The following is a 13,781-nucleotide window of genomic DNA, read 5'->3' on the forward strand; positions in this document are numbered from 1 at the left end:
CCATGAAGTTTGGGTGTTTGTCTTCTGGCTTCCCCTCTCCCTGCCCCTCAAAGGATCTTGCTGAGATCCTCTCAGGTGTCCAGAGCTTTTGTGTTCTGTCTCTGCCCTTACTCACACCAGCTCTTGGTCATCCTCTGGGATGCAGTCATATCACTCTTAGAAAAAAAGTTAAAAAAAAAAAAAAAAAAAAGGAATACAGCTTCCTTTTCTTCTTCTTTTGTTATTTTTTTGTTTGTTTTTTGACCAAGATTGTGGCTGGATGTCCACCCCACCCCCCATCTCAGGAAAGGGGCAATGTATTATTTCTGTAATCTTTGGCTTTTGGATGGCTTCAGGCTAAATTGAGAATAAGAATGTGGTAGAGGGAGGGGCCTCTTCCAAGATGGCCTCTTTTGTGTGTGTGCGTCAGAGGTGGAAGAAGGACTACGGGTTAACCACATGCTAGAATGAAGCCTGTGTTTATCTTCTTAGGTGATAGAAGAGTATGGGCAGGATGGCTAGTGATAATAGGTGTTAATTGAAAGGTCAGACCTCTAAAGGTGCTGATGTTCCCCTTGGGGTGACTTTTCAGGCTGTTGTGTTAGGGGCCCATGTGGGGGACAGGGTGATGGTTGTCTCCTGCTCTCACTTCCAAATCTAAAGACTGAGATGGAGGCCGGAGGGTGCTATGCTGTTTCAACTGTATTTCTTTCCTAGGGGGCCTGCAAAGTTCTACTTCTCCTCTGGTCCTTTCTCTTTTGGCCATTCTACTGTCTGGTCTTTCCTGAATGAAGGAGAATAGGGGAGGGAAATTTTGGAAAACCTGGTGAATACAAAAAAAAGAAGAAAATAAAGATTAGTTGAACCCAAACTCATAGAAAGTAGTACTCTAAAGAGAAAAAGAAGAAACTACGAATTTACACTTGGAGCCCTATTCCCAGGCCCCTAACCTAATATATGGACCCTTGATCAAGAATCTTTGCTCTCACAGGGTCTTGTATGGGGTTACTAATACTCTTATTAGGGTGAAACATGTGGTGGGCAGTCAGTTATCCTTGATTTCACCCCTCCAAGAGAAGGATTTGGGGGTATGGGAATGTTATTGTGAGTCTCCCTTGTAGACATCCATGCAATTTCATGGATGGGTTGGGACTCTGTGAAGGTGTTCAAACAAGTCAGTCTCCTGAGAGATTCAAATTTTGTGTTACATTTTGGTTTGAAGCAGATACTGGCCACAGTCAGGGACTGGGGTTGGGGAGGGGGCGGTGCCTAAAGAGGCACTTTTGAGAAATAAAGTTGTAAAGTCAGGCAGTCACTTCAGTAACTCCTTCCTTAGCAATCTCTTGATGTTATCTGCTCCCGTTGACAGTATTTGAAGGCACCTCAATGCTCTGAGCCTGGCCTGCACCCCAGCACAGCTGGATGTGGATCACTCTCTGTATGAGCCCTTCAACCCGGGGAGCAAGTCCAGGGAGGGAAGGAATGGGCTCCACAAGGCATCAGGGAACTATTCTTGCAGGTAGTTGGTGCTTCTCCTCCCCTTGGTTCCTGTTTCTTTTTATCTCAATCTCCAAATTATCCCATTGTCCCTGTGAAAAGAGAAAAAAATGTTAAGCAGCATCCATCTACATATGAACTGTAGAGAGAGCAATGATGACAGGGCAGGTTCAGGAGAATAATTTGGAAACGCAGTACAGTTTGTTGCGGCAAGGGAGGGGAGGGGTGGGGTGAGTCCATGCCTGGGTGGCACCCCGGGTGTCTGAAGGACCAGCAGACACTTCCAAACCAGTCCTGGGCTCACGAACCCATTCCCTACGGAAGGGGAAAAACAAAGGGAAGGGCAGACGCATGTTGATATGGGAGAAGTTGTCAAATGTTCCCTGATCCCCACAACCCTTGTTCTGATGTGATGTTAAAATTCAGCTGAAGATGCTGTGAATTAGCTCAATTGGTCTCAGAGTTCGTGGACAAATGAAACATAAAAAAAAAAAAAAAAAAAAATAGAACGACTGTGGGCCTGACAACTTTTTATCCAGGAAGAAAACTGTAACAAAAATTGATGAGGCAAAGCCACTTTGCCTTATCGGGTCATTTGGTTTAAAAAAAAAAAAAAAAAAAAAGTTTGATAATAAAAAAAAAGAGAAGGCCTGTCCGAATACAGGAAAAAAGCCTTCTTTCCTCCTTCGCTTGCACGGAGGGAAAATGCCTTCCTGGGTCCTCTTCACTCTTTGGATCGGGATGGCCTCCGCTCCACTCATCCAGCTCTAGCCCCTGGGAGCCACCTGGGTGTCACACAGCTCTCTCTGCCTCCCGCCGGAGAAATCCACGTTCAAGTTCACAATAGGCTTACACAGATCCAGGGTTTCTCCTCTCTGGGTGCGAGGTAGGGGGCGCCCCTTCAAAAAACCTGACTGATAGAACAGATGTCCTGCGTCCCCCCTCCCCACCTGCTTTGGAACACACCACCCTCTCCCCTGTGGGAGGTATTTCTGGGGTGCTGGAATCTTCGGTCCCATGACTGTCTCTGGACTTTGCTAGGAAACACAGGAGCCTGGCCGCTTGCTCTCCCAGCTACTGCCTACGCGCCCCCTGCCACCTTCTTGGCAGTCACCCCCTCGGTGTAGTCATCCAGTCCCTTGATATTCTCTCTCTCCTACCTGTGCAAAATCAACTCCCCAGTTATTTTTTCTAAGAGGCCAGAGGATTCACTAAGGTGAAGACCGTAGCTCCCTCCCTGACCACTCGTGATTTGTTGAGCTGGTTCCCAACGGAGAGATGGATGGATGGATGATAAGCATATGGCCTGAGGCTCTTGGGGGGGTCTGTGTTTTCTCCCATTCTTGAGGAGGGGCGGTTAACTGGGTCATTTTTGAGACAACCTGACTTATTCATGGATTATAGGATCCTGTCCTGCAAGCTTAACGCTTTGCCATATTCTTTGTAGGGGGCATTTCTAGAATTCTGGGTGGGGCCTTCCTGCGGCCTGCCCTAGACCTATTGAGGAGGTTTGACTAATGGCTTTCCAGCTTCTCCACCTCCCATTTTGATGCTGCATTACTCTTCACAGCCCTCTTCCGGGGGCCCAGAGCCTTCACGTCTGCCTCCTCCGCCCCTATCAAAACCAATTCTCGTCCCTTTTCAGAGAAGGGACAGGATAACTAAAGTGAAAAAGACTGTCAAAGTCCCCCATCCCTGTTCTTTCTCCCTTTCCAGGCTGTTGCCAATGGAGAGTGCAATCACCGAGAATCCCGCCTGAAGTATACAGGCATCTGTGCTTTCCCCCTTTACCGGATACAACCAATGTATCACTTCTGAAATTGCTCACTCTGGGTAAACTTTCTGGGTCCTCGCCCTCTCTACTTTGGGACTTGCCACCCTGTGCAGGAAGGGGAATCTCTAGGCATAGAATCTTTATTGAGGCACCACCCTTGATCTCTTTCCCAAATAAGGAAGCTTTGCGTCTTCCACCTCCCCATAGAGTGCTGCTTTCCATTCTCCTAACAAGAGCTTTACAGTAATTTAGTCTGCTGGCTTCTTCCTGATAAAACTCTCAGCTGTCCTTTGGCATAAGGCCAGAATAATTCACACTAAGGTGAAAAAGGCATATAGCCCCCCATTTTGTCTATTCAAGTTATTGTACAAGTGACAGGTCCAATGATTATAACTTGGACAAACCTTTGAGACCTGAACTTTACAAAGGACTTGAACTTTTCCCACTTGCCTGGGGTGGGTGAGCAGTATTCTAGAAAAGGTCATTGGTACCACTTTTGAAATCTCTGACTTAATACATGGACTTCTATGTTGTCCACTATCCTATTTTAGACTCCTTTCCCTCTATGAAATAATTCAAATTTATATTCTTGTTCTCCTGCCTCACCTTCTCTAAGATTGTGGCAGGTGTTCTATCTCCTCTCCACTTTTAAGCCCATCTCTCATTTTTCCTTTGGAGAAAAGAATGAGATAACTCAGAATATGATAGAAAAGTTCTGACTTTTTCTTTCAAAGCAATGACAGTTCTTTGGACCACAGTAACAAAGTTCTAATGATTGCATGTCAGACACCACTGCTTGGGATAACTCTTGAGGAAGTGCAATTGTGAGTCGGATCCTCAGTCACTCTCCTTGGTGGAATCTGCCCTGGTGATCATGAGAACTCATCCTGAGTCATAGACAATCTGTTCTGGGAACTGCCCCAGAGTCTTAGAGAAAGATAGCCACAGGTTTATTGTCTGTGGATTGTTTTATAAGCCTCTTTCTGATACTGCTCTTCCAAGGATTTTTAAAATGAGACTTTAAAGAGATCTGTATCTAAAAACAGTTGGTATTCAATTGTTCAGGAAGGGACTGGAGACAAAACTGCAAGTAGTATAGCTGAGAAAGTGCTAGATTGGGACAAAGATCTGTTTTGTTTCTGGTTCTGCCATTTCCCAGCAAAAGGGAACAGTTCCCTGAACTTTTTGATCCTCTTTCCTCATAGACAAAATTGGTATACTACTACCCACCACACGGTGGTGGGAGGTTAGAAGTTAAAAGGCTCATTGTGGGGTGTGAAGCAAGTAAGGTTACTTGTTGATGTAGTACATACGGCTTGAGTGCTGCCAGCTGCCGCTTGCACACCCTTGTCTCTTCCATTCTTCCCAATCATTAGCTCAATGTCTACTTGTAGGATCAGACATTCTGAACCTGTACTTTGTAGACAGGCATATAAAACCCTTGAAATTGTATGCAAAAGTGCATTTGCATGTGTGAGTAGGATTTTTCTAGGAAGAAGATTCATAGGTGTATTCAGATTCCCCATGAGATTCCAACATCTACAAAGTTTCAGATTCAGAATTTGAGAGTTAAGCCTTTGATTTCATCATCACCCTCGTATAGTGGGTCTAAGGTTCTAGCAAATTTAACAGTGTTGGCTGATGGTAAGATAGAGTTTTTGAAAATGAAAACATTAGAGAAAATCAGTGATGTGCTCACTGGCAAAAATTAACTGGTTGCCTGCAAGTTGAAGGAAGACAGAGCGGCAACTCGGCCAAAATTATATTATTGTCAGCTGTTTGACACTGAGAAAGCCCCTTCCCCTCACTGACCTTCAGTGACCTCATCTGTAAAATGAGAAGATGAACTATGGTTTCCCAAAGTTCCTCAACAACGCTAACATAATTCTCTTAGGAAGCAAGATGACGGTAGATCTAGATCCTTTGAGTAAATGAAAAAGGATTGGGAGAAAAAGGTTCTTTGTGCCGATGACTTCTAGATTCCAGGGACTTCATCCCTGATAATGTTCTGAGAGTGAGTCTGCTGCTCAGAAAGTTCCAAAGGGAAGGAAATAGAAGAACTGCTCCAAGAAACTCCACTAAACCAGACTGGACTTCCACGATCAAATTGTCAGGATTACATCTCTACAAGGCATGGCCTTTCGTGCCCTGACTCTCCTCATACATCACCATGCAATTGGTGCCAGAACCACAAGAGATGCCTGCTTGTGTCCTCAGACTCACATGATCAGTAGAGCAGCTGTGGAGCATCAGTAAATCCCTGCAAACACTTCAATACTCATGTAAGTCTACATCCAAGAGCACTACTCAACATAGCGGGATGAGAGACTGGGGAAAGAAAGCAGAGCTTGTGCCTTTGCAGGATCTGCCACGCATCTTAGCTCTCCCAGGCTGGAGTGAAAGGGATGCAGAAACCTCTGAGAAATGTTCATTCATACTGAGTTGGGTCAGTTGAATTTTCTAAGAGTAGCAATAAGTTACCTAGCTTATTTCATTATTTACCTTTTCACAAAATATTCATGGATTATTACTATTTCTGAAAAGCTTCAAGGTAGTCTTTGGTATATATTAGTACCTATCATTACTTAATAAGACATAAATTTTAGGGGAATAGAATAAGGGCAGATAAACTCTACTAGAAGAGGTAGTGGTGGATCTTACCCTCACTAATAGGACATCAAAATCAATGATTTTTGGATGCCAAAGACAATTGGAAGAGTGGTGTGTTGGCCACAACTTTTCTGAAAGGGAATATGCAAAAGAAGTTGGAAGGTCTTTTGAAGAAAGGAGAAAGGAGAATGTCTACTCCATAGTGTTGCCGTATGTGCTGTACCTAGACTAGAGGTAGGAAACACCTTTATCCTCCACTTTTGAAGGCCTGGCCATTTTTTTAAATAACAAAGAACAGTATTTGTGTGGTTTCATATAAACATCCAAGAAAATAGAAAGGATTTAGAGTAGCAAAATGTCCCATTTATCACCCACCTGTCTTTTCGAAGTAGCAATTGCCAAAACCTTTTGTTCATCTTTCAATTCTTTTGTCTTTACATACATGCATGAATGTACATGTTTCATTTTCACTCATATTTTTGGGATGACTGTATGTTTGTATATAGGGGTCTTTCTCCTTCTTTCTTGGGAGATGCATGCTATTCCATAAGCATGCTGATGGTTTGTTAGGTTGTCACTCTATTACAATCAACACAATGGCCATCCTCCTATGTAGTCTATTTTTTTTTTGCGCATGTACAAGTCTATTATCTCTTAAGAAGGAGTGGGAAGCTATGTGAGTTTTATTTTTTTTAAGATTTTATTTATGTGAGCTAGAGAATGCATGAGCTGAGGGAGAAGGGCAGAAGGAAAGGGAGAAGCAGACTCCTCACTGAGCAGAAAGCCTAACATGGAGCTTGATCCCAGGACCCCAGGATAATGACCTAAGCCAAAGGCAAACACTTAACCTCTGAGCCAGGCACCCGAGAAGCTCTGTGAATTTAAACCAACTGCTCAATACATACTTTTCCCTTATAAAGGAAGAACTCTATAAACTATTCCACTCAACACATGCCCTTTGAATTAAGAACATAGAACTTTCCTTATTTTCAGTCGTTAAAATAATTATAAAAATAGAATTAATTTTCTGGGGATCCCTCAGTGGCTTGGCAGTTTAGCGCCTGCCTTCGGCCCAGGGCGTGATCCTGGAGTCCCAGGATCAAATCCCACATCAGGCTCCCTGCATGGAGCCTGCTTCTCCCTCCACCTATGTCTCTGCCCACCCCCTCTCTCTGTGTCTCTCATGAATAAATAAATAAAATATTTAATAAAAACATAGAATTAATTTTCTTATTTCACATAAGGTGGACAGAAGATAAATGAGAGAGGAAAACAGTCAAGTGGGGGGAAATCTAGATTTCTAAAGATCTGTGAGGCAAAAGTCTAGTATATTACTACTAATCACAAAAATATCTTCTCAACTTTTAAATTTAAAGATAGGTAAATTTTAATAGATATACAATAACTCTGTTCATTGAAAAACGAGAGAGACCACACCACTTTGTCCTTGAAACACTAACAAAATTGACCATCTATAATACCATAAAGAAAACCTCAGTAAATCGGGACGCCTGCGTGACTAAATGGTTAAGAGTATGCCTTTGGGCTCAGGGTGTGATCCCTGGGCCCCGGGATCAAGTTCCACATCAGGCTCCCTGCAGGAGCCTGCTTCTCCCTCTGCCTATGTCTCTACCTATTTCTCTGTCTCTAATGAATAAATAAATAAAATCTTAAAAAAAAAAAAGAAAACCTCAATAAATTCCCAAAAGTAGAAATGTTATATTGAAAATTTTATAGACAGTATTCACTGGGTGTGATTAACAAAACTTAAGAGACTAAAAAAGACTATTACTTGGAAAAAAATTGAACTTTCTTACCTCTTGAGCACAACAGGAAATGAATACTAAAATTGCAGCATATCCATAAAATAATAATCATGAAAACATCAAATATCATAACTTATGGGGTTCAGCAAAAACCTTTTTCAGAATAAAATTCCTAGCCTTAAGTTTTTCTATTAAATAAAAAATAATTAAAATAAATAAAAATAAAAATTATCTAGTGCGTTCTGCTCAAAAATCTGGAAAGCAGAAAGAGATAAAGAGATAATTCATTAATAAAGATTAAAATGGGAAAGCATTGGGCCTTGCTGGCTAAGTTGGTGGAGCATGTGACTCTTGATCTTAGGGTTATGGGTTTCAGTCCTATGTTGGGCATAGAGCCTACTAAAAATAAATAAGGCCACCTGGGGGTGTGTCTGCCTTGGGCTCAGGTCATGGTCTCAGGGTCCTGGGATTGAGCCCCACGTTGGGCTCTGCTGAGCATAGAGTCTGCTTCTTCCTCTCTTTCTGCTCCTACCCCATTCATTCTCTCTCTCAACTAAAATAAATATAGTCTTTAAAAAATAAATAAAAACAGGGCAGCCCAGGTGGGTCAGCAGTTTAGCGCCACCTTCAGCCCAGGGCGTGATCCTGGAGACCGGGGACCCAGTTTGGTGTGGGGCTCCCTGCTTGGAGCCTGCTTCTCCCTCTGCCTGTGTCTCTGCCTCTCTCTCTCTCTCTGTGTCTCTCATGAATAAATAAATAAAATCTTAAAAATAAATAAATAAATAAATAAATAGATACAATAAAAAAGCATTATATTAAAACAGGAAAAGGATAAATATAAAAGCTGGTTATTTGAAAAGTAGAGTAACTCTTTGAAAATTAAATTCTATAACCTGGTCAAGAAAAAGGAGGGGCACAAATATCCAAAATAATAAAATCAACCACCAACGGAAAAAAAAATGATAATAACTAGAATTACAAGTGATTCTTCTTGCCTGTAGGCAAACATATTTGAAAATGTGGGCAAAATGAACAATTTTCCATGAAATTGTCAGAAAGCAACTACTATCTTCCAAAATCACACTGGGCCTAGATGGTTTCATAGAGAAATTCTGTGCAAACTGTAGAAAACTTGTTTTAATAGGTCCACAACTTAGAAAAAGAACAGCTACCATTTTTTTTTCTTAAAGAAGCATCATTTTAATGGCAGAGAATCTAGGATGGCTAAAATTATTTTTCAAATGAAGGATAAAATTGGAGGACTTCCTCTGCTGGATTTCAAGATCTAGTGTAAAGTATAGTGATCAAGACAGTGTGGTATTTACAGATCAATGGAATACAAAAAAAAAAATTGACGTAGTTTCACATATATGTGGCTGTTTTTCAACAGATTTCCCAAGGTAATCTAATAGGGAAAGGAAAATGTTTTCAACAAACGGTGCTGAAACAACTAGACATCTATGTGGATAAAGAAAAAAAAACTCATATCACATTATACACAAAAATTAATTCCAAACATATCACAAAACTCTAAGAGCTAAAACTGTAACACTTCTGAAACCCACAAGAAAACATAGGAAAATTTTTTGTGACCTTGGACTAGGCAAAGATTCCTTAGGTACGTCACAAAGAATACTAACAATACATGAACATTCTTGACAAACTAGACTTCATCAAAATTTCAAACTTGAACTTCTCCAAAGATACCACTCACAAAGCAAAGGTAAGCCACCAACTGGGAAATATTATTTGGGAAATATAACATCCAACAAAGGACTTGTGTATAGAATACGTAACGTACTTTTACAGCTCAATAAGACAACCCGATTTTAAAAGTGGGCAAAAGATAGTGATATATGGAAGTGTTGAATCCCCATATTGTACACCTGAAACTAATATAACACTTATGTTAACTAGCAGGAATTAAAACTTAAAAAAATAAAATAAAAGAGGGCAAAAGATATAAGCAGACACTTCATCAAAGAAGATACACAAGTGGTAAATAAGCATAGGGGAGCAGCTGCTTGGCCATGGCATCTTGCTAACCCCACAGAGGCTTGAACCACAACCTGAATCTTGACAAAATGCCTCATGGTCCTCTCAGAAAAGGAGAGGGTGAGAGGCAGATCCTCCCAGAAAAGGAGAGGGTGAGAGGCTTGTGAGGGGCTCAAGGCAGTCTCCCCTGAGAAGCTTTCATGAGATGGCTTCTCCCCTCCTCCTGGGATCTGATCTGGCTCTCTTCCCCCCACCCCACCCTCTACCCCCCAGGATGGAGCTGCAGAATATAAAGCTTAAAGCTTCCTAGCTGGAGTCTAGACTTGGCTCCTCAGCCAGGTTTCCCACATCTCGTGTTGTAGTCATCTGGCCTCTTTTGTTTCCATGTTATCCTTTCTGCTGTGTGGGGCAAGAACCATAGGGAGCTAGCGTCTTTGGCTTATTTTTGTATTCATTGTATGAGAACTGGTCTAAACTGAAAAGTGGCTCATTGTATCTTTATAAGCTGAATCATCCAGGTCTGGGCTTTGTCGCCTGTGTGTGAGCTTGACAATAGCACATGCAAAGATGCTCAACATCATTAGTTATCAGGAAAATGCAAATTAAGACCAGAGGTGAGATACCACCACCTACCTATTAGTAAGTCTAGAATGAAAAAAATTGGCCGTACTATACTCACTGCTGGGGAACAGATGGAGCAACTGAAAAGCTCAGACACTTCTGGTGGGAAGGTAAAATAGTACAACTAATTGGGGGAAATATTTTGGTAATTCTTTAAATTTAAACATATACCAACAATATGACCCTGCCATTCATTCCACTGTCCAGTATTTACTGAAAAGATATAAAAGCATATGCCCACACAGGTCTTCTACATGAGTGCTATAGCAGTTTTGTGTGTAGTAGCTAAAAACTGGAAATAACCCAAATGTCTGTCAAAAAATAAATGAATAAACACAGTGTGGTATGTCCATATAAAGGGACACTAATCAGCAATTAAAAGGAGCAACTATTGATAGCAGAATATTGTTAAACCCTACCAGATAGTACAGATTATGCGATTTCCCTAGAATTTTATGTAATAAAATTTTATGTAATAAAATTCTAGAAAATGCAAACAAGTCTATTAGCCACAGAAAGCAGATTAGGGATTACCTGCACATGGGATGTGAGGGAAGTTTAGAGAGCAAAGGGTCATGAGGCAATTTTGGGAGGATATAAATATGTTCATTATCATAGTGATGGCTTTCTGAGTAGGTCCATAGGTCAATACTCATCAAAGTTTACACTTGAAAATGTGCAGTTTATTGTATGCCAACTGTAATTCAATAAAGACATATAAAAATGCAACCCGATCTAATTTCATGTGTTTTTCTTGTGCAGTCTAGCTGCTGTGTGAAGGGACTGGGGGGGATAAGAGGAGAAGGTGGGGGTCCTTAGGATCCTGAAGCAGTCATCTGGGTAAGAGATGCTGGTGGCTGTGGTGACAGTGGAAATAGAAAGGAGTGGATAGATTTGAGATATATTTTATGATCTAAACAACAATAGTTGCTGGCAGTTTGGGGTCTCCTCTTGAGGAAATGCTTCCTTGGGTCTCTGGTCTAGGTCATACAAATGTGTGATATAATTTCTCTGGCTCCCTGTACGCATCAATGTTCACAACTGTGTACTTATTTGTAATAATATTCTCTTAGTGGTTATCTTCACCACTAGACCTAAGTACCACCAGGGCAGGGTCTGTGGGACTCCGCATTCTGTCCCAAGTGCCTTGTCCAGTGCCTGGCATGCAGAAGGGTTATATGGTAGTTTTAAAAACATGCCTGCATATTTTTTCATTTTTCTGCCATCAAGAAGTGTCATGTATCTTCCAAAGCCAGGTCTTCAGAGGTAATTGAACTTCTACCCAGCTTTGTTTCCTGGGATACTTAACTTCCTAAACCAGTCACCTGGCTGCGAGGAGCCCTTTGCTACGTGAGTGGTTCGAGCTAACAACGCCAGCCAAGGTTCTAGCTGATGATATCAGCCGCTAGCCATCAATCACATCACGCTCGGTCTTCGAGACAACTCCAGCCACTGTGTGACTGCAACCACAAGAAAAATCCTAGGTGAAAACCATCTAGCTAAGCCCTGTCACCAGCAGAACCACGAGAGATAAAAATAATTGTTCTGGTTTTAAGTGATTATGTTTTGGGGGCAGTTTGCTATGCAGCAAGTTTAGTAAATAATAATTAGAACAATTTTAGTAAATATTTTTTTAATGAGCAACAAGCTGTTTTGCTTCAGCTCTGTGTGAGTCTTTAGCCAGCAGACCTGTTTTCCATTCTCTATCAGGTCCTAAAGATCCTGGAAGTTCTGATCCAGAAACAAAAGTCTGTGCTCTTCAGACCTATCAAAAGGAGATGTGAAAACTCTCTGCACTCACCCCACGCAGAACACGGCCGGCAAGGCTGTGGAAAGGTGGCCCTGGCAGGCATCTCCGAGAACAGCTGGCTCCTGAGTTCTTAACCTTGAATCAAGGGAACACATGTGCACACGCTGTATGGGGAGGGGGGGGGGTGCATATTTTCCTGGAAGGAGAGTCAATCCCAGACCCAACTTCTTTCAAATTTTCAAGAGTCTATCCCCAAAACGGTAGGACCTTCTTTTCCAGTCCATGGACCTCAACTTCTAGATAAGAAGCTGAGCATACCAGGTACCCTGAATAAGCTTCCTTCTGAAAACAAATTCTGAATAAAATTTTTAAATTTTCTTAAATACACTGATGAGCTGGGAAGAAAAGAAGAAAGACTCCGGCCCCAAACCCAAGAATCTGGAGACACAAGCTAAGCCTCGAAATTGCTTTTAAGGATTTTATCAAGTCAGCCAAACGGTGATAGAGCTCCCAGTCTTGAAGGTGAACTTGAACTTCAGTCTTCACAGCTTCATGGAGATGGGGTGGTAGGAAAGAGACCAGGGCACTCAAGGTGGAAAGTCTAACATGAGACCCCAACCCCTCCCCCCATAAGATAGGAACCCAAAAGGACTATACCTACCCTCGGCAAGTGGATGAACTGCCCAGAAGCACTGCTCTTCCCAAAAGACTGCAAAGGAAAGGACGTACCTTAAATTGTCTATTTCCAAGGGGAAATAAAATATCCCTTGGGGGTTCATAACCACAAGGTTGGAAGCCCCTCCTAAGAGTCGGGAGCCCCTACTCAAGGCCCCCCCATCTCCCTCCACCCCCCCCCCAGGCCGGAGCCGGGCACACCGGGCCGCGAGTGCCCCCCAGAAGTACCGCTCCTCGGGGCGGGGGGTGCCTGAGGCGAGGCCGCCGCTGCTCCCCGGGGACTCGGGGTCCCCCCCCCCGCCCCCCCCCCGCCAGGCCCGGCGCAGAGCCTCCGGCCTGGGGCGCTCAGGGCTCTGGCCTCCGCGGGGGGCCTGGCGGGGCTGCGCTGCGGGCTGGAGGGAACCGGTCGGTCCTCCGATGGGGCCTGGGCGGCGGGGGAGCCCGGGGGCGCGGCGAGGGGGCGCCCTGCCCAGCGCCCGGCTCTCGGGGCGCCCTCCCCGGGCCGCGGGGCCTTCCGCGGACGCTGCGCCCTCGGGAGGGAAGCAGGGGCGCCCTCCGCCCCGGGCCACCGGCCCTGCCCGACACGCGGAGGGGGGCTCCGGCTCGCTGCCCGCCCTCGGGGCCGGGGTCGGTCGGGGAGGCCGCCGATGCGCCGCCGGGGGGCCCCCGGGAGGACCGAGGGCGGGGCGGGCCGGCCCGGGGCGCACCTGCCTTCTCAGCGCGCGGCCCCGCACCCGGCGGCCTGGCGGGGAGCAGGTGCAGCGGCGCCGGGAGCCGCCCCCGGAGCTCGGAAAGGCGGACCCCGCGCGCCCGGTCCCGGCGGCGTCTGGGACCCCCGCGGGCGCACCCAGGCCCCGCAGCGCCCCGGCAGCCGGCGGCGTCCTCCCCAGCCCGAGGGCCGCGCCCGTGGGAGGTCACGGCAGGGGCCCCGCTCGGCGGAGGCCGGTCCCCGTGGCCGGGAGCTCGCTCCTCCCGCCTCGCTCTCGGAGCCCCGTCCCCTCCCTGCAAAGGCGCGCCCTTCGGGAGGGCAGGATGCATTTTTGAGGTGAAACGTTGTAGGACGGCCAGGAGTGGAAAATATTAAAAGCCCACTGGCGCCAACAAGGTTCACTCG

General features: G+C 44.6%; 1 long non-coding RNA gene across 2 annotated transcripts; it reads right to left on the reverse strand.

Moving 5' to 3' along the window:
• Positions 1 to 218: 218 nt before the first annotated feature.
• Positions 219 to 13,479, reverse strand: LOC106558081. 2 transcript variants are annotated; one of them, XR_005381741.1, is made up of 4 exons: positions 13,375 to 13,479; positions 12,654 to 12,701; positions 12,044 to 12,127; positions 219 to 1,568 (listed from the first exon to the last, which is right to left on the reverse strand). It is a non-coding gene; the product is annotated as an uncharacterized LOC106558081 (long non-coding RNA). The 2 variants fall into 2 exon arrangements; XR_005381740.1 differs by lacking the exon at positions 13,375 to 13,479 and having other exon boundaries at positions 12,654 to 12,817.
• Between the last annotated feature and the right edge of the window lie 302 nt (positions 13,480 to 13,781).

This window comes from Canis lupus, chromosome 30 (assembly GCF_011100685.1).
Source record: "Canis lupus familiaris isolate Mischka breed German Shepherd chromosome 30, alternate assembly UU_Cfam_GSD_1.0, whole genome shotgun sequence".
In the NCBI taxonomy this organism is placed as follows: domain Eukaryota; kingdom Metazoa; phylum Chordata; class Mammalia; order Carnivora; family Canidae; genus Canis; species Canis lupus.